At 35.2% G+C, this 7,769-nt stretch overlaps 1 long non-coding RNA gene across 1 annotated transcript; it reads right to left on the bottom strand.

Moving 5' to 3' along the window:
* Nucleotides 1-2,433: 2,433 nt before the first annotated feature.
* LOC140779088 (uncharacterized) lies at nt 2,434-3,518 on the bottom strand. Its single transcript, XR_012107282.1, has 2 exons — nt 2,853-3,518; nt 2,434-2,727 (listed from the first exon to the last, which is right to left on the bottom strand). It is a non-coding gene; the product is annotated as an uncharacterized lncRNA (long non-coding RNA).
* Nucleotides 3,519-7,769: the final 4,251 nt, after the last annotated feature.

The following is a 7,769-nucleotide window of genomic DNA, read 5'->3' as shown; positions in this document are numbered from 1 at the left end:
TCTATTACGACCGAGTCAACTACAAAAAATTAATGTTAATTTGATTCATTGAATTAAATTTGTACATAACCCAATAGAACTAGTATTGTGTTGCTATAAAGAAGTTTAGAAGTGGTGGTCCCTGATTTTGAACTATTAACAAGTCACAAGCTGGTTATCCAAATTAATACTATATATGATCATGTAAAGCATATATAACTTGCTCATGGTATCTGAAATTTTTCAGATTTTTTATCATTATATCCGGTAAGAACCTAAAATATTATTACTAAATACTTATATTAAATCGATATATAGTTTTTCATATTAATGAAGTAAAATAATTTAGTATAGACATAATGCCAACTTGAAGTGGATAGTTTATCGATCGATAAAAGAAAAAGTAAATTTCAATATGCCAGTTTGTCGATTTGATCCCATAGTTTGATTTGCTATGAATAACAACACATCACTCCCCATATCTTTGTCACTTATCGTTGACTTAATCATATATAATGAAGAACATTAAAGAAGGTTAATATCTTTGCGCACTTTGGTTTAAGTTACGTGTCTAACCGGCGCTATTTTTTGGCCATGGTTTAGATAGTTAAACTAGGCTTAGGCTAAAAAAAATGTGATGTTTAATTATAATTAGATTAATAAAAGTTAAAAAAAATAATTTTAGAGGAAAATAGGCGATATATAAAATTAATAGACTAAAATGCCCTTTAACTTTAATAATGATACTTATTTTGGATTAAATATTAAAGATAGTACTCCTTGTGGGCTCTATTAGATTTTCGGGCTTACAAGTATTGTCAGCTGGGTTTTTTTTTTTTTTCTTAAGGCTACCAAATATTTATAGGAAAGTATAGAGTGAGGTTTTGCGTGCTTGTAAGTACTTATTTATATTTTCTTTCTCCTTTTTTACCTTTGAACTTTGCTTAAATATATATATATATATATAATCTTTAGTTACTGAATATGATTAGGGATCCCACGAATCAAATTGACTCTCTTAACTCAATCCCAATCTACCTTGATGTCTAACTCACCAAATGTTTATAGTAGATAGACTAATTAACCAAGTCTTCTGCTAGAATATAAATAGTAAAAAGTATTAGCTTTCATCCTATTAAAATTTTAGAGTAATTAGTATATTAATATAGTATGTACCGGTGGAAAAATATGGGTATTTCAATATATTTCCCGACAAACAGAAGACAGTAAAACCTACGAAAACACATATGGGTTCGGGGAAGGGATCCCCCGAATATTAAACCAGGTCGAAAGATGAAGCTGTCGACGGACAAATACTGAAGGATTGTGCTCTTTCATGGCCACTGGGACAGCAAGAATCTCGTCCAGAACCGCAGGAGCAGTGGAGGTGGAACCAGCAGGATCCGGGATTAAGGCACTGGAAGGTTACTCAGATTGGTGGCCTGCTTCCATAATGACATCTCCAGAACTGACAGCCGATTCGTCGCCCCGATCATCGCTAAAAAAAATCTTACCCAAAAAAAACCACTCTTGTATTCGTAAGGTGAGCAATACGGTCCTATTTGATCTCGTCTTCGATCAATACGAAGGAAGAGAGCCGAGATTAACTACTACATTGCTTTCGACGTTTGAGAATATATGTAATCCAATTAATTATATAATGCAATAGAGAGGTGGCGTATGTTGTCGTGTTGATGTGCACTTCTTTCTCGCAAGTAGGGGAATGCACGCACTTAGATCATTTCAAAGTTCAAATTATTCCAATAATTGTTACAGCTATTTCATCCCTAATACAAAATAATAATGTGGATTTTATATAAGCATGTTGTAGTACTATAAGATTGAAGCAGCGTGCTTTATGTATATACTAATTAATTAAGCTTTGTTAGTTTCAAAGATTTTTCTCAGAATCTTTGCGTCATTGGAAAGTTTTTAAATACCTTGTGCTGACGCAAGTTAAGCCTTGTTGTATTAATTCCTTCTGATGTTTGGTGTTAAGGAATTATAGATAAATCTTTAACTACAGCGTGCACAAAGATTTTACCGTTGGAAATTTTTTCTAATAGAAGATGGTAATTATCGATAACAAACTAACAATAATCATGACCAAGCTTTTGTGACATATCTTATATGTGAATAATTTTCCTCTTGACAATATATATTACGATCAGATCAGCTACAGAAATTGGTTTTCATTTAGTTTATTGAGAACCATTATTTTCTAGCTATAAAGATTTTTAGAAGTTGTGGCCGTCGATTTTTTTTGACCAACTCACAGGGTGAGTTTTATTTAATATGAGTTGAGAATGACTTTTGTCCAGTTTTGGCCCTTACAAGGAAAAGAAGAAGAAGTAGAAGAAAATGAAGTGGGCTTTCGACCGGGTTGTTGAATTTCATTCATAGTGATAAGTCTTGCTGGGCCTGATCTACCTTTTTAGTCCCTTTCAGGAGTGCTTTTGATCGCTATTAGTTTGCAACATTTGATTACTATGATGGCTAACCATCAACAAAGTACATGGATTCATAATCTATGTCAATACGAGTTACAATAACCAGCCACTAATTATAAAACAAGCCTTCTTGCCAACGAAAGAAAATAATACATCTTCCTGCAGCAAACGGGCGGTGCCAAACTTAACCGTAGATCACACAACATAACACTGTCGGAAGTACGACCAACCTGAAAGTAGATGCTCTGAGTGTATACCACAACTCCCCTCCCCGCAAACGAATTATTAAAATGATCCTCTGCATTAATTCAACCAAACAAAATGATTAGCAATGTATATGCATGTCTATCTCCAATTATTAACGGTAATTAAGAAAAAAGATATTATATGAAAAAAGTGAATAGATGAAGTAAATATTCTCACAGGAGAGATGATAAGGTGGAGATTACAGAGAAGATATCCAGCGCAGTCATGCTGAATTGACAAAGCTTCCACAATCCACTTCCTATTCCTCTCTCCTGGTACAACAATTCCTTCCCCTCCTGTGCCTCTTTCGCCAGTTTAACAAAGCAAACTGGGTGGAGGTCAAGATTACCATTTTCCAAGTGGTAGAACATCCCTTCCACCATCTCCAAGCATCCATCGCACCGCCGTAGACTCCCGCCGCCTTGCGATCTCTCGGGCCGGGGGATCAGCTTCATGCGGTTGTTGGATGAGGGGGCTGCGGTGAGGCTGCGGTGGTTTGATTGGCCCCCGGACAAGGGGATTTCGTTAGGGCATAGGGCGCAAAGGAAATGGAGATCGAAGTCGCACACGTCGCAGCGGTACCGTACTCCTTTGCCGGGGAGGCAGCATCCATTGCAGGCGTAGTCGTATCCGTTGTTTGTGGATTTTAAGGGATGCTGATGGAGGAAATGAGTAATGTTTTGCTTTACCACGTCCATCTCTCTCTCTCTCTCCGGACTCCGACTCCTGAGCCTGTCTATGTTTGTGTATGCAAAGAAGAAAGGGAGATCTATACATATAGCGGGATAACAATTACTAGGTACGGTAGCATATGGATTGGCGACTTGGTCGTAGTTTTTTTTTAACAACTTGACTTGGTTGGAGTTAATCGAAAAAAGAGTTATGTGGTGGAGTTTATACTCGAGTTAACCTTTAGTTTTTTTCTCGTCCGGAAATGCCACTTGCTCGGTCGCTTCTCCTTTCTCGATCCTTTCTTCAGTGGAATAGGTCATTAAATTTTCAGAAATTTATGCTTGCTTTACGCGTATACAATTAGTCCTTTTTTAGTCTCATTAATATTCATAGATGTTTTCTTTGGAATTCTTACAGAAGTTCAAATAAGAAAACATCTGCACAATTTTAATAACACAGATAACTTAATTTGTAAATATTAGAAATATGAGGTGTAAATTTCAGGTAGGTGAAATGGCAGGGTATTGCACACAAAATTTTCTAAAATATTACATTGATCACATAATAAGCTGCAAGCATGCAAATGAGAAGTCGGTGTTGTTTTTTTAAGAAGACGGAGAAGTCAATTTTGTTTGTTTTAGAAGACTGAGAAGTCATCGTTGTTTGTTTTAGAAGACTGAGAAGTCATCGTTGTTTGTTTTAGAAGACTGAGAAGTCATCGTTGTTTAGGAATGCAACTTGTAGAGAGCAATTAATTGAAATGAATCTACTGACAACCTTTTATGGGAAAAAATGACTTGAAAGGAGTACTTCTTGGAATTTAATGATTTATTTCTTATTCTACCAATATCCAACTTCAATTAGCAATTGGAATCCTAGTCCTATTTTTTACGTCGATTAGAATCGATAGTTAGAGAATAACGAATTAAAAGATAATCATGACCAAACTTTTGTGGATATCAAGTATATGCATGTAAATTAATTATTTTCCTCTAGCTATGTTTGTCTTGACATCATATAATTACGACCAGGTCAACTACAATAATTGGTCTTAATTTGGTTTGTTGAGAACTATTATTTTCTTGCTTTAAGGAATTTTTGAACTACTCACAAGGTGACAAACGAGGGAAGGAATGAGATGAAAGTAGGGGGTGAGAAAGAAATCTCGGATAAAATTCTGCCCCATCAGATTTCATATCTGAGTTCTATTTGATATGATCGAGTTGAGATTTTCTTTTTCATTGGTCTTAGATATCCAAATTTGTGTTGTGCAGCAGAAACTCATCCTCAATCAAATACTAACAATCTCAGTGGAATAGTAATTAACAAATATAATTCAAATTAAAAAAATTTAGAAATTAATTTAACCATAAATAAGTAACTCGAAATACATGTAATCACATAGGAAAAAGAGAGAGACGTAAATTTTTATAAGATTTGGTGATGTGCTTATATTCACGAGCGATATAAAATTTTAATATGCTAATCTAATATAAATATAAAGAATTTTTTCTCTCCAATTTCTCTAAAATATAATAGAGAATAGCTCTCATAAAGTGCTCTCCGCATATAAAAGTTCCATATTTTTTTTCTTACAAAATGCCCACACAAGCTTTAAACCTAATATTTGTATTTATAGAGGTAACTTAGAGGAGAAGAAAATCACGGCCGTTCAAATAGATGCCGTTCAAATAGATAGATGATGCTCGAACGTTCGTGCATTGTCGGTAATCCATTTCGCAAGCTGTTCGAACATGTGGACGACGCTCGAACACCGGTGCATCATTGGAAACTCGTTCAAACACCTTTCGAATATTATGCCATTTTAAATTCTCAATTAATCCAACATTCAAATGGATAAATGTCGTTCGAACGCCAGTATGTAAATCTAGAACGATAGTAATTGTAATGTCGACCCGTTTCGGCTCCTAAAAAACAGAAAAGACAAGAAAGAAGTGGGAGAGCCTTCTTGAACTTGAGCTTTCAAGTGCAGCTAATCTGATTGAGATTCCGGCAAGGGGAGGACTTTTATGGTCTATAATACAAGAAATTCTTATTTTTTCTAAGCTAGATAGTTTTTCAATATCTGACCAGTGGTCCTTTCAATTCCATAATCTGGTAGTAGTTGTCTCTCTCCTCCGCTAAACTTCTATACATATTATTTATTTTCTTACAAAATTGAGATTTCTTTCCAGATCAAATCCCGGTGTCCTTTGAATTTTTATTCTATTAGATTTATGAAAAAAATCTCCATAGATAAGATTTATTCTTTGGATTCCCAGGAAGACCTTACTGATCTCTTCTCTTAGGATTTCTCGGAGTATTGCTCTATTAGGTCTTATTTGGTTTGAGGTTAAGTTTCAAATTTGATTAGTTAATTTTATTTTTTAGTCTTAACTTTTTTAGAAATATAGGCACATAAATGATCGTCTTATTACCCCATTTGAGCAAACTTATGAAACCAAAAAAGAAACAATAAAAGAAATAATGAAAACATAATTAATTAGATCACTTAATTTTGGATTTATGTAAATGATAGTGTAGACATCTTAATTATTACATATATAGTCGAATTATTAAAATCAATATAAATTAATCGAACAAATTAGCCCAACCGAGCATGCTGTTAGAGATGATTATGATAGATTTTCATCATATATTCTAACACATGCAATCTTTCATATATCCCAAAAAATAGTTTTTGTTACCGTTTTGTCAACACAATCAGAACGACTGCACAGCAAGTAAAGCAGGTAACAAGTCCTGTGTTTGTCATTAATCCGTGATATATACCGATACGTGGACAAAATATAAGCATTTAGCAATACCAACGAATTGTTGAATATAATACACTATTTAACTAGTCTGTTGTTCTTTAATTAGATCAATAGATTAATTTTTAGGAATGTTCTCTCAAAATATCCATATACGCACACCCGGTAAGCTACACGAGACAGGCCAGCAAGCTAGCTAACTCCTTAATTCGCAATGAAAAATTTAGCGTATTGGATATCTGGATGTATAGTTAGAAAACAAGTTTTTTATTGATCAAATATAATGAGTTTTACGGATGAAACATGCACCGTACGTGGAGTTGGAAGGATACTATACACTTATCGTATAAAAATTAGCTTGTTTAAGAAAATTTGCAAGAACATTAACTCATAGGATTATGTAGAGATTATGAGCACGCTTTCAACAACTGGTATCATTGTACACAAAATAATTTTGCGGAAATGATTTTATTGCTTCAATTATTAAGTCATGCAAAGCTTATTAACGAGTTAACAAATCACAATTAAGATATGCATGTGTCGATCACTCATGTTGGAAGTAACAAGGTAAAATCCCAGCTTGAAAGTAGATGAGTTGTGTATGCGCGCTCCACGTACGCAAGATCATGCTTCTGCAGGATCTTCTTCTTCTCCTCTGTATTAATTCAACCGACAAATCTTTAACTAGATGAGATATATATATATATATATATAAGACATAGCAACAATTTCACAGTTAATTCCACTCTCGAAATTAAGCGGTACTTTTGTGGCGATATTCAAGTAAGTAATAAAATGAAAAGTGATAGATTAAGTAATCTCACATGAGATCTGCAACGTCGATGTCAATACCAACGGCACTAACAAGTGCCTGCACTCCAAGTGAGAGGGCCATGGTGCCCAATATCCTTCCTATTCCTCCTACCCCACCCCGATTGGGGGCATTTTGTGCAGCCTGAACATTTCGTACCTGTGCCTGTGGCTGTGCTACCTGATTGGCAAGGCAATCAGGATGCAGGTCAAAGTCGCAAACGTTGCAGCGGTAGCGCGCTCCATGGCCGGGGAGGTTGCAACCATCACACCTGTACCTGTATTCATTGTCGTGCAGGACTAAGGGGTGATTTGGATGGAGGGGGTGGGATATCTGATTGAGTTTGCCCATCTCTCCCTCTCTCTCTCTCTCTCTCTCTCTCTCTCTCTCTCTCTCTCTCTCTCTCTCTCTCTCTCTCTCTCTCTCTCTCTCTCTCTCTCTCTCTCTCTCTCTCTCTGGGCCTAGCTAGTTTGATGTTTGTTTGAGTACAGGAGGCAACAAGAGAAGAAGGCGGCTATATATAGACACAGCACTGGCGACCTGGTGTCTGGCGTCTGGCGGTGAATAGCTAGCTCGTGAGTATTAATTTCTTGTAAAGAGTAATTAATAGTAGGATAATTTATATTTTAGAATATAGTGGTTGTGTTATTAACATTACGTCGTGATCGAGTGATTTGTAGTCCGACACTTCTTTTTTATTATAATTTTCATATTACATTGTAGTTTAATTAACTTATCCTAATCAATTTTCATATTGCATTGTATTCGACGAGTTAAATTCGAAAATTATAGGCATTAAAGAGGTTTTAAATTGTAAATAACTTAAATACGTTGTTA

Source organism: Typha angustifolia, chromosome 15, assembly GCF_048772165.1.
Source record: "Typha angustifolia cultivar Huaian chromosome 15, ASM4877216v1, whole genome shotgun sequence".
In the NCBI taxonomy this organism is placed as follows: domain Eukaryota; kingdom Viridiplantae; phylum Streptophyta; class Magnoliopsida; order Poales; family Typhaceae; genus Typha; species Typha angustifolia.
The sequence above is the reverse complement of the archived record's forward strand: the minus strand, read 5'-3'. Positions and strand labels throughout refer to the sequence as shown.